Genomic DNA, 18,108 nt, shown 5'->3' with positions numbered 1-18,108 from the left:
AAAAAAATATCTTCTCTTTATTCCCTTTCTGCAATATAGTCCGCCTTTATATTATTGGTATAAAAAGCGAATGCAGCATGAAGCATATATATAAAAACTTCTAGTTATTTATTGAAATAAAAATGGATTTTTTTTATACATCTGTTTCTGTTTCGGTTAAGCGCGGCAGCTGTAGTAACAAAAAATCACCTGCCAGATTATAACAATCTACTTGTAGCTTATTTACTCTAAAATAAATCCAGTATCATGGAACGCTTTAAAGTGTGTGCCTTCCATTTCACATGGATACTTCTTTTAAGTATAATCTTAAGCGTTGAAGGTGAGTTTCTTTTTCCTAAGCAAATTACATGGTTTTGTATATTTGAATCATTAGCATTAAGAACTTTTTCGTTCAAATTGTTGATTTTGTAAGCTATCAATTGATTACTATGAAGTGAATTTTAAAAAAATCTCAACTTGCTATCAGGAACGACTGAGAAATATAAATTTTATGTAATTAATCCTTTCAATTTAATTACTGTACAAATTCGGGAGATTATATGCGAAATAAAAACGGAAGTGAAAATCCTTATTTAATATCAAAGAAAATATTAATATTTTTTATATAATTAATACTTTTTGTCTTAATTTCAGCATCCGCAAAAGCACGACATTAAATTTGATGAATGAATATGAACTATTTCATAACTTTAAAAACATTGTTACAGAATATGTATTAAACTAAATTTTTTAAAAAATAGAGAAAACTCGAACAGAAATGAAATTGATGTCATTAAAAACTTAATTTTTTTCGGTTTTAAGATGAGGCGAAAATCACGTATATTAAATAATAGTTTTGGAACAAATATTTCTATTTCGATAAATGTGTCATAGCGATCCATCTGTGAATGATTAAGCCTATTTTTATGTTTAATTAAGCTTTCTGTTTGATACGTAATCGGTTCTTTTCCTCTCAATGATGGGAATTTTTGGTGCTACAGCGAGCCTTCTCCTGAATACTAATATCATTTTTCAGCCGTATTGATTAACAAAGCACTTAATAAAGTGAAACTGCAGAAAAAAATCCAATGAAGTTTGTAAATTGAATCCGAAATTCATACTTGGTTTCCTCCGTTATTCCACGAAATACAAAATGTGTTATATCTAATCATCGCCTGTAGAGGTCGGGTTGTCGGTGGAAACTCGATTTCTCAACGTTTTAAAAAATAAGGATGCATCAAAATTTAAAAATCGATTATTATTTTAGTCTGTCAACTAAAATGCTTTCTCTTTATAGATTTCTCATATGAGAAAGTAAAAATAATTGCTAAAAAAATTGTCATATATCATTTATTTGCATTTTAGAATATGAGGAAATGAATGACCTAAATGAATGATAAAAGAAAATAAGTAAAGGAAGTTTGATGCAAATGTAATATCAGTTAACTAATTTGCCTCTTTTCGAGACTCATTTAAATTGTATGGTTTTGACGGTATAAATAGTCCAGATTTCTTATAATGGCGAATTTTTAAATTTTTGATACGAGTGTACAAAATCGCGATATTTTCTTCAAAATAAAAGTATATGTGCAATAGTATTCGCTTTGGCATGTAATAACTTAAAATTTTCTCTACTAAATTTTATTTTTTTTATTAGTTTAAGTATGTTATAAGGCAGAAAATTTAACATAAATACTTCTAGCAGATATTATCATTAAACAAATTCAGTTTTAGAAAAAAAATTATTTATTTCAGAATTTTAAATAAAGAGGAAAAAGAAACGCTCTTGATTTCAAAAATAAAGACAATAATCAAATATATTCAAATGAACTAAAGTATTTGACTGAACTGATATATCAAGCAGAACTTCTTGAACTTTCTAAAACTAATAATTATACACTACGTTGCCAATAAATTTTAGTAGTTTAAAGAAACTAATCAAGTAACGAAACAAAATCTTTGGCCCAATTGCATCTAAAATTCAAAATAAAGAAAGAAATTAAATGAAGAAGTTTTGAATGTTCTTTAACACTAAAAATAAAACTTCTTTACTACTTTACATGATCTAATTGTGATAGTAATTATAATAATAATTTTATAAACATTATGTAGGCATAAAAATTAAAACTCTGGAAACCTCTTTCAAAATTATTTTGATTAATATTAATGGTTTTATTAAAAAATATAAAATTCATTTTCAATTTTCATTTAATTAAGACTTATAAAATGACTATATTTTGTAATGTTTTACAGGCCTTTCCATATTTAATGATTCATGCCCTGATTGTATGAATTGGCGATTTTTTTTTAATTATTATTATAATCAATAAAATTTCATTTATGTCTTAGTAAGCAATAACATATCTCCATTAGGGGAATCAATAATACATTTAATGTATTTATTTTTTATTTGGAAGTAGCAAAGGAAAGAGATGCTTGTAAGTAAAAACCATATTTTAAAGTTCATTCCAATATTTTTATTTATTTTTTGTTCTCTTTGAATTGTTTTTTTTTTTTTTTTGCATTATAGAAAGAATTATCCTTAGAATTTGTACTTTATTGATAAATCAGCCTTATAAAAAAGGAAGCATTCTCTTTAAATAAAAGCTAATTCTAGATTTGATACAAAGCACTGCCTTCCAACAAAAATCTATCATTCCATAATTCAATTTAATGGATACGATGGAAAATCCTGTCCTTGGAAAAAAAATTCATTCACTCTGCTGTATATAATGAAATGTATGAACAAAAATCTATCAGTCCCCAACTGAATTTACTAGATACGATGTTAAGTCTTATCCTTGAATGAAAGTTTGTTATTTCCTTTGTTATATATGATACAAAATACTGTCATTGGACAAATATCTATCATTCCTGGTGGATATGATACAAAATACTGTCGTAGAACAAAAATCTGTCATTCCTAATGGATATGATACAAAATAATGTCGTTGAACAAAAATCTGTCACGCCTAATGGATATGATACAAAATACTGTCGTTGAACAAAAATCTGTCATTCCTAATGGATATGATACAAAATACTGTCGTTGAACAAAAATCTGCCATTCCATAATTTAACGTACTGGGTACAGTTGCAAGTCCTATACTTGAATAAAAGTTTGATATTTCCTTTGCAGGATATGATACAAAATACAGTCCTTGATCAAAAATCTATTATTCCATAACTTAATGTACTCGATATGATGGCAAGTTCTATTCATGTATAAAAACTGTTCATTTCATAGAACATAAGCTACTGAATATGAAAGAAATCATTGACTTCGAACTAAACTTGATTATTCTGTAAAATGCAGTAGAAGAGAATTTCGTAAAACGTAATATATGTATTTTAGTACTCCGATTTATTAGCTTTGAAACTGAGATAGAATTTAAAAAGAATTTTACATCACGGCAGATTTTTCAAAATATATAAACATGTACAATGGGCTTTGTTTCATAGGTTTATATTCAAAATAATACAGTCAATAAGAATCGTTAAAAAAAAATTTATGCCCATATATGCAAATTGATTTTGGTTCATTACTACCTAAAAATATTTTAGCTGAATTTAAAAATTTTTTAGTTATTTGTATAATTAATATTGATCTAATATTTCATTTCATAATAATAGTATGATTAATATTTATTAGTTTTTCAGCCATTTTAGATGGAATTGATGGTAAGTTTTCAAATGCCTGTATTTTTGAACTCGTACGATTTTCTATAGGGAAATTTAAGAAAAAAAAATTGGTATTTCGTTTTCTCTTTCATGTACACTTCATAATCAATTCGAATGCTCGGGTCTCATAATTATTTTTTATCTCTTAACTCGTACATTACAAATATGCTTTTATTTTCAAGATTTATAGACAGTAAAAAACATAAAAATGTGAAATTTATTTTATGTATTCTGTGAAACTATAAATACTTAATTACTATTTTTTCATCGCATATTTGTATTACGAGAATATAATACTATTTCCCAGCCATTTTTCTTGTTGTATGGAAAGGAAGTGTACAAAAATCTTTGATGCCTGCTGGATGGATGATTCAATAATTTTGATGATGAAAATGAAGGTATTGGAAAATACAGGAGATATGATCCGACCTCTATTAGGACCCGAGATGTGTTGATTCTTCTGAAAAATTCCATATGATATTACGCCCACCAGAAAACTATATAAACGCGATACCGATCAAAACGAATATGAATCTCTCTCTGGAATTGTATATATAGAGAGTATGGTTTTGAAGTGTGATCGTAGAATACTATAGCTGTTATTTAATTAGCAATTTGCTGCTTGAGTATATCAACTTTTATGAACATCTTGGCTGTGTTTTTATTGCTTGCGCTTTGTGTTTTCTGTTAGAATAAAATATCTATTTTTAGGTTTCCAGCTTAGTGTACTACATTCAAAGTGCACTCATCGAAAGATTTTCAAAACAATACAAATCCACGTTATTTGAAAATACGTTATATTAGAGCTCACGGCATTTTCATTCTGCTTTATCTTTGCTTACGAACCCCCCGGGGGGGAGGCACCTCGAAATAAGGATGATGTGTCTCCAGTGGTGGATGGATCTCGCCCCCCTGGAGGGTACACAAAAAGGTGAGGGATATGGCTCCTCCCATCGATGGCGGGACTTATTTCCTTCGGGAAGGGTTGTACCTTGGCCGGTGATGACCCTTAGGATTCAACCACAGTTCCCACCAATGCTGCTGTGGCGGTGGTCCAGTTATTCAGTTTTCTTTATACGTGTGCCTTTAGGGCGGGTCGGAGAGTCAGTGATATGATTTATCTTTGCTTAGGATGCTTGAATAAATTACGGTCCCAGACCTCAAATCAAAGATAGATTTTAGTTTCAATTAATTTACACTTCATTTAAATGTTCCTAAGTGCAGAATTGTGATTAAATGAAAATCAAGTTCCATGCAAACGGACGGTACATTATATGCGCCCAAGTGCTCCATTCACAAGTCCATTGTTGTGTAAATTTAGAACTAAATGTATTTTAGTATTTATATATTCTATTGTATTTTCAAAGAACTGAATGTCATCCTCAAGATAGAAATGTTTTTACTGGGAAATTAAATCTCATAATGATTCAAAACTTACCTTTCATATTAAACTGAATTTCAAAAGTTCTTGAAGCAGAACTGTTGGTTTACTGCGTGTTAATGAAATGGAATAGATTCATTTGAAGTATTTATTCATGCAATTCATAAATTCACTCAATTTATTTCCTTCATTTCAACACTTAAAATTAAACAATTGAATTCTATTTGCAGTAGGTGTTCCGAAGCTTTTAGGTAAGTGTTTTGCTTTTGGTCCAATGTGACTTAGAGGTATTGTACAAATTTTAAGTAGAATATTCATTCAGTACAAGTATTTATTCTGTTTTTATTATCGTATAGTATTATAAAAATTGTGATTTTTACCAATATAACTCCCGACATTTTTTGGATATTGTCAGAAAAATTATTGTACAGATTGTACAAACAATTGTACAAATAAATTTTTGCTGGATTTTATTGAATTTACTAAGAACTAGAGAAAAAAATGGTGATGGATTTTTTTTTCTTGAGTGTATTTTAATTCGTTTCTCTCACTGCATTTTGCTCATAGAACATTATAAGAATTCTTAAATCTCAAATCCAAGTAAGACAGCTTTTTCGTTTATCACGTCTTAAAAACACTCACAGTGAGTTGTAATAAATTTTGCATTACTTTTATAAGACAAATAGCAAATAGTAATATTAAAAATTCTTTAAATTGCTTAAAGAATTATATTCTGCATTAATGAAGCCAATATTGTTGTTTCAGAAGAAGTATATGATATCGAAACATTTATATAGTCCCTCGATAGTCAGATTTAAAAAAATATTTCTGATACATCATCATTTTTATTTTTAAAAAAGTGTCGCATTTCTGCAGTTAAAACTGGCACAGTTCAGCATATAAGCTTCCATTATTGTAAGAAATTCATGCACTTAAATATTATATGAAACTAACAAAAAGGTGTAAATTTTATTAAAGGAATGAAGTTCATAGTTGAAAATCATACAAATCCATATTTTCAAAATATTGTAAAAAATTTTTTAAAAATTCACAACAATTAAACAGATATTGTAAATAATATCATTGAATTTTAAAATATTGAAAAACCTGTATTGAGCAGTAATATTTTCTGGGATTATTGTAGCAAATATCAAAATATCTTACCAGTTCATTGTATATATAAAAAAAATATTTTTAAAAATATGACGAGTTTCGCATTCGACTCTCCAAAATACATCTCTGCCAAATTTCAAGATACTTCGTCAATATGCCTGGCCTTTAGAACACAAATTTTCCTTTGTTTCAGATTAGTTGCTTTGGAGACCAGTTGGTTTCCTTCGGGGTTAATAACTGCCATAAACTTTATTAAATGTTTTTCACATCTTGATTTCAAAGGCTTCCTCGGTAAAATGTTTTTAAACAGCTCATTTTGATAGGCATAACATATTCCTATCATTCTGTTCATTGTGCAATATATCATCTAATTTCTTGTCTGTACATCTAATTATATCATAGGAAAAAGTAATAGAGATTAAAAATAGATAAAGCTTAAAACATTTTTACTATTGCTTGATTCTGAAGATAAACTTTAAATGCAAGCACAGAAAAGTTTCGAATATTTTATCAAAAGCATGCTCAAAATGAAAAAATGAATCGCAACTTCATACATTGATCATCAACGATGGAAACAAAATCAGAATAAAATATTAATAGTAACTATGAAAGCGATTTCCATTTTATTTCAATATTGATAGATGCTTTCATAGAATTCCCTTTAATTGTTTTTAAGAATAAGTTAAAAACTGATAAAAAAATTATACAACAAAAAGAAATGTTATCATTGAAAGGATATTTTTTAAAATCTCAGGATAAGGAATAAAATAGTTTTATGCTTTAATGCTCAGTGAAAATTTCGTATAATAACTACAAAATTTCGTTTCATTTTTAATTCATTCAAATTTTTAAAAATTCGTTCCGAGGTACACATTTTCATCTTCTAGGGCCCAAATCTGGCAGCTCTACTCCAGACAATCGGTCTTGTAGAGCACCAACATGCACACACACGTGTCTTTATTAGTAGTAGAAATATAGATAGATATTTATTTATTTTAAATGATTTAAAAACTATCTTGATTTATTTACAGGTAAAGTAGACATTCTTTTGAGTAAGTACAAATTAGCTTTATTTTCATGTTATTATGCATAGAAATATTAGTACTAGTAAAGCCTATTCTAGAAAATTTTTAAATTTTCCCAGTACAGTTGACTACAATAGTAAAGGAACTAATATCTTACAACTCTGGTCAGTCGTCTATAACAGTATCACTGGAATTTGCAAAATGTTTAAATCCTTTGTCTAATTCTTTGTTTGTGGTAGTCTCTGTAAAATTACGGAGAGTTCAATTGTTTTCTATTATTTAAACCAGCATGTTTCATTATTTTATCGTATACAAAGTTATGCATGGAAAAAGTATTGCAATAAAAAAAAACACCAGATTTTGATGAATCTTCACATTTCATAACTCTCTGAATCCAAAAAAGACACCTCATTATTGGCATTTGGTCTGCTTGTGAACACGCTAGTTCAAAAACTCTTTCAGCTAGATAATTGAAATTTGATTTTTGGATTTCACAGCAAATTGGTAGATTTTAATCAAACTTTGAACGAAATGTTTCAGGAAATCTGTGAAATCTGTCTCTCCGGCTGGCCGATTACAAGGGAATCCGATAGCTACTAAATATAGAGAGCTAGATCGATAAAATTTGGTACTCATATCTATCGTTTAAACTGTTGATCCGTATCTAACTTTGTATAATATCTAAATAGGAGTTGGCTGTCTGTCAGTCAGTACTTTCTCAAGCATATTGTTACGAATCGGAAAGAATGCTTTACAGTCATTTGTACTGGACGGAGTCCGGTGTCGCGTCGGAGGTTCCGGAGTCTGGCGACAAACTTGGCGACCATTTTGCGACTTGGAGACGAACTTGGCGACTTTGGCGCCAAAATAAATTATACCCGAAACATCGAGAATTTTCCCAATCCGTCCAGTAGAAACCGAAATACGCCTCGAACGTTCCTGATTGTTTGAGAGGCTTCTAGCCCCGCCTCCTGAGACCTATAAAAGGAGGCGGCTGCAGCTGCTAGGGCAGAGTAGTCGGAATCGACGATAAAGAACTGGCCTTCCAGAGATAAGCGGAGCAGCGACGGAGTGAAGCCAGTGCTGAACTAAGCTGTGCACTACTGTCTGTCTGTCTTGTTATATGCTGTTGTGTATGCTGTTGTTGCTGCATGTCTCGGCTGAAGATAATCGCCTTTTGTGCTGTATATAGTTGTCGTCTTTGGGCTGTCCTGTGTGTCTTATTGTAAATAAACGTCGTTGTTTTATTTTCTATTGCCGTCTGGTGGTTGAGCGTTCTTCACACCATATAACATCCACTATTCAAACGAACCCCGGAAATTTCGTAACAATATAAACGCAATGAATTAAATAAATGAAATTTTGAATATATATCTGTGATTACACTTGTAATTCTATATCAAATCTTAGTTTCAATGGGTCGGAAAAAAGACATCCAAAGTACATATTCTATATGCAGATATTTGTATATTAATCATATGCTAGCAGTTGATTGCCGAATATCGCATTCCAGATTCAGTAAAAATGCTGGATTTGCACAAAAAAAGATTCATATTTCGTAACTATTGTTAGCTAATGGCATGGAACGGATTCGCAGTTTTCTTGAGGTCAACAATTTTATACTGAGGAGAGCAGTAACTCCTTTATGACAAAGTGTGTGAAAAAGTTCTGGACTGAAAATGTGTTGTCATTTTGATTGCAAAAAAGAATAAACAAAATACTGGAGATATTTTGGATTTCTTCTTATTTTTTTAACTATACCGTCTTTAAATAATATTTTAGATTATGAATTTAAACCAGGCCCTCAAATTTATTAGTGGTAGGAAGGCAGGGGACCATTCATGATATATTTTAGGGTCATAAACTTCCATATGAAATGAAAATTTTCTCAATCGATAACGTGATTATAGCTGAGGAACTCAATCGTGGGTTTCCCTATACAGACAGAGATGTAGTGCTTTGTTGGTTTCTCTCGAAAATGGAAGGTACAGGGGAGCATGATGTAACTAGGGTTAATGAGCATTCGAATTTATTTTTTTTATATATATCTATTCAACAATTGGCACTGGTGAACTCTGTTGCAAGATTTCTCCATAGACAATGAACAGTTACTTAGTGTTTTTTCGATTTTTATAGGAAATAGAAGGTGGTTACCCGCGCTCTGAAAAGCAATCGCTCATGATATATTTAAAATTCATTAGCTGCCGTTTGAAATAAATATTATCGAAATCGGTTCAATGGTTTTGGTTGGGCACTCCATCACAGGTTTCCCACAAAGAATGCACAGCAAAGAAATGTTTTTTTTTTCTTTTTTTTTTCGTTTTGTTTCAAAAATGGAGTTTTGAGGGCGGACTATCATTGGTGATACCTCTAGAAGTCATGAGTTTTCATGTGACTAGGGCCAGTTAAAGCGAGGTGATTGGTTCATTGGTTTTTTTTATTATTTTAGTTATATTATTATTATTATTTTAAATATAATGAAGATTATCACATATTCAATATGTTACCTCGCATAGAACTTCTTTTGAAAGCTATATTTCGCTTGTAGTAAATATGTAGCTGATTTAAAATATTTAAAACTTCCAATGTTATATACTCTTTAAAAAATTTTTCTAAATATGTTCAGTTTTAAAAATTTATATATTTTACATCAAAAATCCTAGAGATTTTATTAAAAGAAATTAGTTGCTTTTATTTTACATGCAATTAAAATCTTTAAATTATTTCACAGATGGCGTTTTCTCCACTACTGGTAAATACAATGAGATTTTTTATTCTTTTTGCTGCGTACATTGATGCCATTAATGTTGTTAAGAGGCGGTTTAGCCTAAACCGCCTCTTATCCAGTAAAAGCTGTGATTTTTGTTTGTCGGTAAAAAAGATTTATGCATCTATATAATAAATATTCTCAGATAAATTAATCATATGATCGATAGTTTTCTTAAAAACCTTTAGTATAAATTGATACTCAATTTTCTATTTGTTTCTTACATCAAACCTCTACTTTCATAAGTAAGGTTTTAAGTAAGAATCCCTCATTTCTTACCCCCACATTCGTTATTTCCCTCATAATTATTCTCATTTTGTTACTGATGATCGAAATGTTTATGGCCAAAACTCAGAAGCATGTAAATGGCATAACTATCGACCATAAAAATACAATAGAACTAAAAAAGAATCACATTTATCAAGTGGAACAGGATTTATTTTAATAAGTGGAAAATTCAAGCATTTGAGTGAGTTCGCAAAAGACAGATTATCATGCCCTACAGCTTGAAATTAGAAGTGGGAAAGATTGTTCGACTTAAATACTTAATGTCTGTAAAAAGTGAATTGTTGGCAACGAAAAGCGCATTAAGCGCGAACGTGTTGGATATCTTCACTTCAACAAAGACAATGGACCACTTGTCACTTCTGATAAGGCAAAATAAACCATCATTCTAAAACTCGAATATCTCCTGATTTTAAATCAAATCAAATTCGAAATTTCAGATTTATATCTCTTGATACGCACTGGTACATTTTATCGATGACTCGATACAGTCGTCGCTTACACTTACAGGAGGCTGGTGAGCAACGTTAGTAGACCACCTGAACGAATGAAAATCACATTCTGGGCAAATGTGTTCAAATTTCTTTTAAATCACATCAATGGCACATTTTCCTTCGATTGACCGGAAACGAGGTATTACACAACAGAAACGAGTTTACAAAAACAGGGCCATGTCTCAGGAAAAACTATTTTATGTGCTACAGTAAGATAATTTTGTTGTAGGTTTAAAAAAAAGTTTCAACTTCATAAATAGATTTACATTTTTGCAAGAAATTCGTAGAAGATGGTTGCATATGCTAAGGGAAAAAGAGTTTGTCATTCACGCATGTCAGATGAAATTGTTGAACATATTCGTACTGTTTTCAGATGTAGTCTAAAGGAACATCTATGGGACAAGACAGCGTGTATATTTTGTCTATGCTTGCTGTTTTGAAATATGCGAAATCAAATTATTTCAACAAAGAATTCAGTAATTAGGGATCAGTTACTTCATGTGTGACAAGAAACTGACTACAATTTTAATATTTGTTGACTAACAAACGGTACTCATGTTGAATACCTCAAATAAAAAATTCTAATTTTCCTATATCCAACTATATATCCTATACGTCTCTAACTATTTTTTTTTCTTTAGAAATGCAAATTTTAAATCTGCTCCTTCCTTTTGTATAACCATGTCACATTTGCTTTAAATGTATAGGATCAAGTTAAAAAATTTTAAATAGGGTTAATATAAATATGTGATAATAGTGTTTTTTATATATATATGCAATAATAGTGTTTTTGTACATATGTAATAATAGTGTTTTTTATATATATGCAATAATAGTGCTTTTGTACATATGTAATAATAGTGTTTTTTATATATATGCAATAATAGTGCTTTTGTACATATGTAATAATAGTGTTTTTTATATATATGCAATAATAGTGTTTTTGTACATATGTAATAATAGTGTTTTTTATATATATATGTAATAATAGTGTTTTTGTACATATGTAATAATTGTGTTTTGATATATATGCAATAATAGTGTTTTTGTACATATGTAATAATAGTGTTTTTTATATACATGCAATAATAGTTTTTTTGTACACATGTAATAATAGTGTTTATGCAATAATAGTGTTAATTAGTTTTTTGTGAAAAGCATAAAGATTAAAATTTCCACCTTCTAACCTCGAACATATAAATAATCTCGACAGTTTGATAGCACTTGATTTTTACTCCCATTGTATAAATTTTTCCAATGCCAAACACTTCAGCATTTTCTAATTTATATATTTTAGATGATCTCGTAGATTTTCTAGTTGGTAAGTGTCCATTATTTTCATTCGTCTTAACGTCACTATTTAAATTTATTTCAAATTTTATCAGTTGTTTTGTAACCAACTTAAAGCATTAATTACTCTAATTAATGTACTTCAGTATCAATCAAATTAATAATTATTTCTTTCCTCAAACAGTTCTCATATTTAGAAAGGAAAAAATAAAATTTCTTCATCATTTTTTAATTTGTACAAACTAAATAAAAGTTTTAACTTCAAATATTTCATTTATTTTTATAATATATATATATATATATACAGTGATGGCCCAAATTGTGGAGACTTTTGAAAATCGTTATGTTTTCTAACTTTGTACGGTTATAGTAGAAATGTAATGTTTCACAAAATACAAACTCTTATATATCATTTTAAAGAGAATTTAATGCTTATTTCAATGCAAAATTCAATTCTTTGCAAAGCAAAAAGTTATCGAGATGTATTAGATGCTGATGACTGCAGTGAGTCATCAATACATTGTAGGGTAGCCTTTATTTTTTATTACAGCTTCACACTGATGTTTCATTGGACTGATGAGAGAGTTTTAAGCTCTTCCTTTGTTACTGCATGATGCCAGGAAACAATTATGGCCTCATTTAATTCTCTTTTATTTGATGAATGCTTCATATGTACAAGAGTTTTCAAACGGTGCAATAAGTCCTCAATAGATTTGAGGTCAGGTCTGTTTCCTGGCGTGATAACAATTCAGTGCTCTTTGTACTGAACCACTCTTTCGATATTTTTGCAGTGTAGCAAGGAGATGAATCCTGCTGAAAAATAAATGATGCGTTGTTGGGAAACAGATCGCTGATGGAAGGTGTAAGTTTTGGCTCTAGAATAGTGTCAATTTATTTTCTTGCATTTAATGTCCCATCGATAACATGAAGGAGATAAATACCGTCTGCTGACATGCATGACCAAATCATGACACTAACTTGAGTTCTTCATAGTTTCCTTAATGCAGTCAGGATGTAGCTTTTCGCCTATTCAAGGCCTACGTATTTTTGCCATCACTGTCGAATAACAATATTTTTGTTTCCTCACTCAGGATAACTTGTGATCACCGTTCATCGGTCCATTTAATGTGTTCCTTTGTTCACTGTAATCTTTTTATACACTGCTGTAAATAGAGATAAGGATTTTTTCGTTGAATTCTACCTCTTAGTCCAACAACTAATAATCTTCTCCTGATTGTTCTTGAACTGACTAACATAAATGCCAGTTTCTGATGGCCACTGACGGCATTCTTCTATCTTGGAGACATAGTCTTTTAATTCTTCTGTCATCAACAGATGTGACGCACCTTTTTCAGCCATTTCCTACTTTGTTTTTTATTGAATTTGTCTCCTGATATCGTAAACAAAACTTTCGGACCCCAGGTGCAGTCACTGAACTATTCACCTGTCTTGCAATTTCAAGAACATAATAATCTTAGTTCTCGTTCTGGGTGTCCAGTCTATTCTTTTATTTGATGTCATTGTTTCTTGACTAAATATTAGAAATATATACAAAAATTCCAAATATATATTAAAAAGTTTAACAAAATTTCTAACTTGCAATTTGATTACATAAGAAACAGTCTTCCTGCTACAGAAAGAGCACAGTAATGACTTGTTCCAATTTTTAATATGATTTCATCTTCTGCTAGCAGTAGATGAAATGTAGCTTATTAACATTTCATTGGTTCCCAGAACAAGAACAGTGATTTGTCAGGGAATTTAGAAATTACAATCGACTCCATCACTGTCTTTGTTATTCATATTAAAGTAAGAAATAACTTTTTTGTATTGCAAATATTTGAATTTTGCTTTTTGAATTGAAATCAACATAAAATTCTCTTTAAAATGATATGTAAGAATTTGTATTTCGTGAAATATAACATTTTCTATAAGTATACAAAGTTAGAAAACATAACGATTTTCAAAAGTGTCTACAATTTTGGCCACTACTGTACATCAGATCTTTCACAAACAATAATTTAAGTAAAATAAATTTTATTCTAAAAATAAAAAGCGAATTGAACTTCTTTTCCAAAATTTTATAGTATATATTTCTTTGGCTATTCTGGCTTAAGAATATAGTACGGTTTTGTCACTCATTTCTCAAAACATTTCTTTAGCCAAATTATATCTAATACTAAATTTGGCAAGTTATCGTAAATTTCAAGTCCAACTACATTGAACTATGAAAATTATAAAATGAATCGAAAAAATAAAAAAAGGGTAATTTTTTTAACTGATAGTAGCCATCTCAAAGCTTGGCGAAAATTTTGTAAACATGGCGACTGGAACAAATTATATTTTTAAGTCAAACAAGAGTTAATTCAATGAACTTATGCAGTTTAGCAGCATGATGAGTGTTCTTGCATTGCATAACAGTCATCCAGAATTTGAACTATGAAATAGTGTTTATGTAAAAAATTGATAAATAGAAGAAATTATTTCAAGGTATATTGGCCCTTGGAGAGTTTTATCTCATAGCCCAAATTCCAAATAAGTGTTAAACGAATCAATAAATATTCATCGTATTACCTACTTCTTCAGACAAAATACACTCTTATCTCGGAGCTCAGATTTTGGATGAAGGGTACGTGGAAACATGTTGCCAGATTGGATAATTTCACTACTACTTCGTTAAAAATCTCAGCGAATTTCTAAATTCCATATACTTGTTAGTTCATTAATCATTAAAAGTCTTTGATTGTTTAACATTTCATTCTGCATGAAACGTTAATGGATTGCTCATGTATAATGTGTAAATTATTACTTCTCTTTTCCGTATTAAATATGATGTCTGGGATAAACTCGGGAGTGGAGAGGAGCTATCAGTTCTTACATTTTCCATCTCCTGTTTGTTATTCAAATTGATGAGATCAGATACAAAATAAAATGACTAATGCTTCAAACCGATGTGTTAATGTAATTAAAATTAAAATAATATTTTTCCTTTTCTTTCTTTTCATTTATTAAAATCAAATGCTAAGTTAGTTTCATTGAAATTTCGAGCATTAAATAGAGAATGCCAATTTGTTAAAAAAAATTGTCATATACCAGGTCAAATGCGCTGCGTAAATCTAATTCTGGAATCCATTATATGTCCTTCAGTTATGAAAGAATTTAACTTCACCCTACAGCACGAAGCAGTTAGATGTATTTAATGCAAAATGTTAAAGACATCAGAAGTTATTTCTGTCATGTAACTTTGACATCAAGAGACTTGATACCACTTAATAACTTTTTCAAATACTAAGTGAAATTCTTGTTGATAAAAAAATTCAACAAGTAATAAGAAGTTTGTAATTACAGAAATCGAATTACAAAATATTGTTATAAATCTTCATATATTAATTATCAGTTATTTATTTTATCAATAATTATCTAATGATTTTTTATTTCGTCTGTCCTTTTATGATTATTGAAAGGTATATAAGACGGTATATTGCATATATCAGTATGCGATATTGTAAGCATTATTTTTGAATTAGTTGATCAAATAGAAGTTTTAATACAATGAAGAAAAAAAATATCACTGATTTTTCTTCTAGAAATAATACATCAATGTAAATGCTTTGAAATTAAATTTCAATTACAGATATTAAATTAAAATACTTTTAATGCAATTTTTATGCGAAAATAAGCGATGATTTACTCTACCAACAACTCATTAAATAAACATCTGTTTTTAATTGGGAAAATCGAAAATAGACTTAAATACACATAGGCGATGATTTACTCTACCAACAATCCATTAAATAAACGTCTGTTTTTAATTAGGGAAATCGAAGATAGACTTAAATACACATAGGCGATGATTTACTCTACCAACAACTCATTAAATAACCATCAGTTTTTATTTGGGAAAATCGAAAATAGACTTAAATACACATAGGCGATGATTTACTCTACCAACAACCCATGATATAAACATCTGTTTTTGATTGGGAAAATCGAATATAGACTTAAATACACATTTTAATTTAGCCACTAGCCCCAAATTCAAATTCAATGCTATAGTATATTATAATGAAATTAACAATACAAGCGGTGAATAAATTCCTAACATTGATTATACCATAAAAGAGTAGAAACTGGTTATTTCCAATGGATATTTAACGTTTTAATTCTTTAATTTAATTCTTCTGATGCATATAGTTAAAGATTTTCTCTAGTGCTGATATATTATACATAAACTAATCTACTGACTAATTAACACCAAAATGTCATACTGTTAGTGAACCAGAGATAAAAAAAAATCTATAATACCTATCTAAAAACAAAGTTGCTATTCAGTACCTTTGAAAACATCCAGGAGTTAAAACTTAAAAAGGAATAAAATACTCATTGATATATTCTATTTTTAAGAGTAATCTGATCAGATGCTATCTAAATGTATTCTAAAGGTTAAGATTTAGAAACTGGATAATAACAAACAAAGAAATTATACTCTTTCAAATGCTTTTCTTTCCTAATTGCTTCTTCAAAGGTAAAATTTACTTTTTTTAAGCATTTCTATATCAGATGAAATTCTATTTTCATACAAATAGAATTTATTTATACATAAATATGAATTATTTAACTTTTAAGATTTAACTTTTTAACTGCAATAAAGACTGTTTAAAAATTTGCTTAAATTTGTTGTTTAAAATCAAATTTGTATATGATTTAATTTTTTTTGGTATAAACTAAAGGACTATATACAGTTCCATTTACAATCGATATTTATTTATTTATTTCAGGTAAATGATGCTGGATTGCTCACACAGAATATTGTGCCACATTTTGTATAAAGAAATAAATAAAATTTCGTATAGATTTGGATAAAATTGAAAAAGAAAATGTAAAATATTGCTGAATTTATTGCAGAGAAAGTATATTTGCGGCTGCTGCTGCATTGCAGAAATAGATTTGCTGTATTTCTACATTTTATAGTAACACCTTCCAGCGTTTTTAAAATTTTATAAATGTATAAATTAATTTAAAATTAATTTTGAATAATTTAATTGTTAGACAGTAGAAGATAATTATAAGATTTTTTATTTGATGTAGATGAGTTTTTAAAAGGTAGCTTAAATAAATAAAAAATAATTTTTTATTAATTATTTAATTAAAAAATAATTTTTTTAAATAAATGTTTTTTATTGTTTTTCTTGCATTATTTAATCTTATTTATTCAACTTGAACTGAACAAGCTTAATGAATTGTACGATTAAAGCAAATGACTAATAGAAATGCTGCTTTCTAATTTATTCAAAAAAATTTATTGTGAAATATTTTTAATTATTTATGTTAATTAATAAGTTCATATTTAATTTATATTCAAATCGTAAGCTCACTGAAAAAAAATTCTCTAGCCGAATGTACCATCTTTTCTATACAAACTGTAAAGTGGAATTCAAATCGGTTTTAGAAGGGAAAAAAATAAGTAAAGAAATTATTATGAGGTTCCAGTTAAAAAGAGTTCTGCAATACAATAGAGTAAAGTTATATGCTTTAAAATATTACAAAAAGCCTTTAGGAATTTCTACAAATTTCCAAACTGTAATTGTCTTATAAAATATTCTATAATATCACCAATTATCCAGAAATTTTAGAATATAGAATAGAATATAGAATTTATATAGAATATTCTAAAAAATGTCCAAACATTTGAATAATATATAATATTCTAATTTATACCAAAATCCAGTAGAGTTGAAAATTATTCGGAAAAGGCTTGTAATCTCCAAAATATTTTAGAAATTTTTAGAAAACTGCTCAAATTTCCAAAATTAATGCTGCTAGAAGATATTTTAGAAAATTTCTAGGTTCCGAGGTTCAAGTTTTAAAGTTCTGGCCTTTAAATCTCTTACAGTAGTTTTGATATGAGTTTCCACCTCTCATCGTACTTTTGATCATTTGCTAGATAATAATTTCCCTAAAAATTATTATCTAACAACTTTAACTTTCCAGGTTAAAATTAGTCCTGTAATTCCAGATAGGACTAATCTCAACTTGTTTTCGTAGAATATTAAGGATATTTAGAGACATATGCAACTTAAAGTAATAAACAGA

At 28.8% G+C, this 18,108-nt stretch overlaps 1 long non-coding RNA gene across 1 annotated transcript; it reads left to right on the top strand.

The window, feature by feature from the left end:
- Window positions 1-245: 245 nt before the first annotated feature.
- Window positions 246-17,280, top strand: LOC129988571 (uncharacterized). Its single transcript, XR_008785658.1, has 8 exons — window positions 246-319; window positions 2,400-2,417; window positions 3,640-3,660; window positions 5,272-5,292; window positions 7,186-7,206; window positions 9,911-9,931; window positions 12,023-12,046; window positions 16,794-17,280. It is a non-coding gene; the product is annotated as an uncharacterized LOC129988571 (long non-coding RNA).
- The last annotated feature ends 828 nt before the right edge of the window (window positions 17,281-18,108 follow it).

This window comes from Argiope bruennichi, chromosome 10, assembly GCF_947563725.1.
Source record: "Argiope bruennichi chromosome 10, qqArgBrue1.1, whole genome shotgun sequence".
Classification (NCBI taxonomy): Eukaryota; Metazoa; Arthropoda; class Arachnida; order Araneae; family Araneidae; genus Argiope; species Argiope bruennichi.
This window is presented reverse-complemented; position numbering and strand designations above follow the sequence as displayed.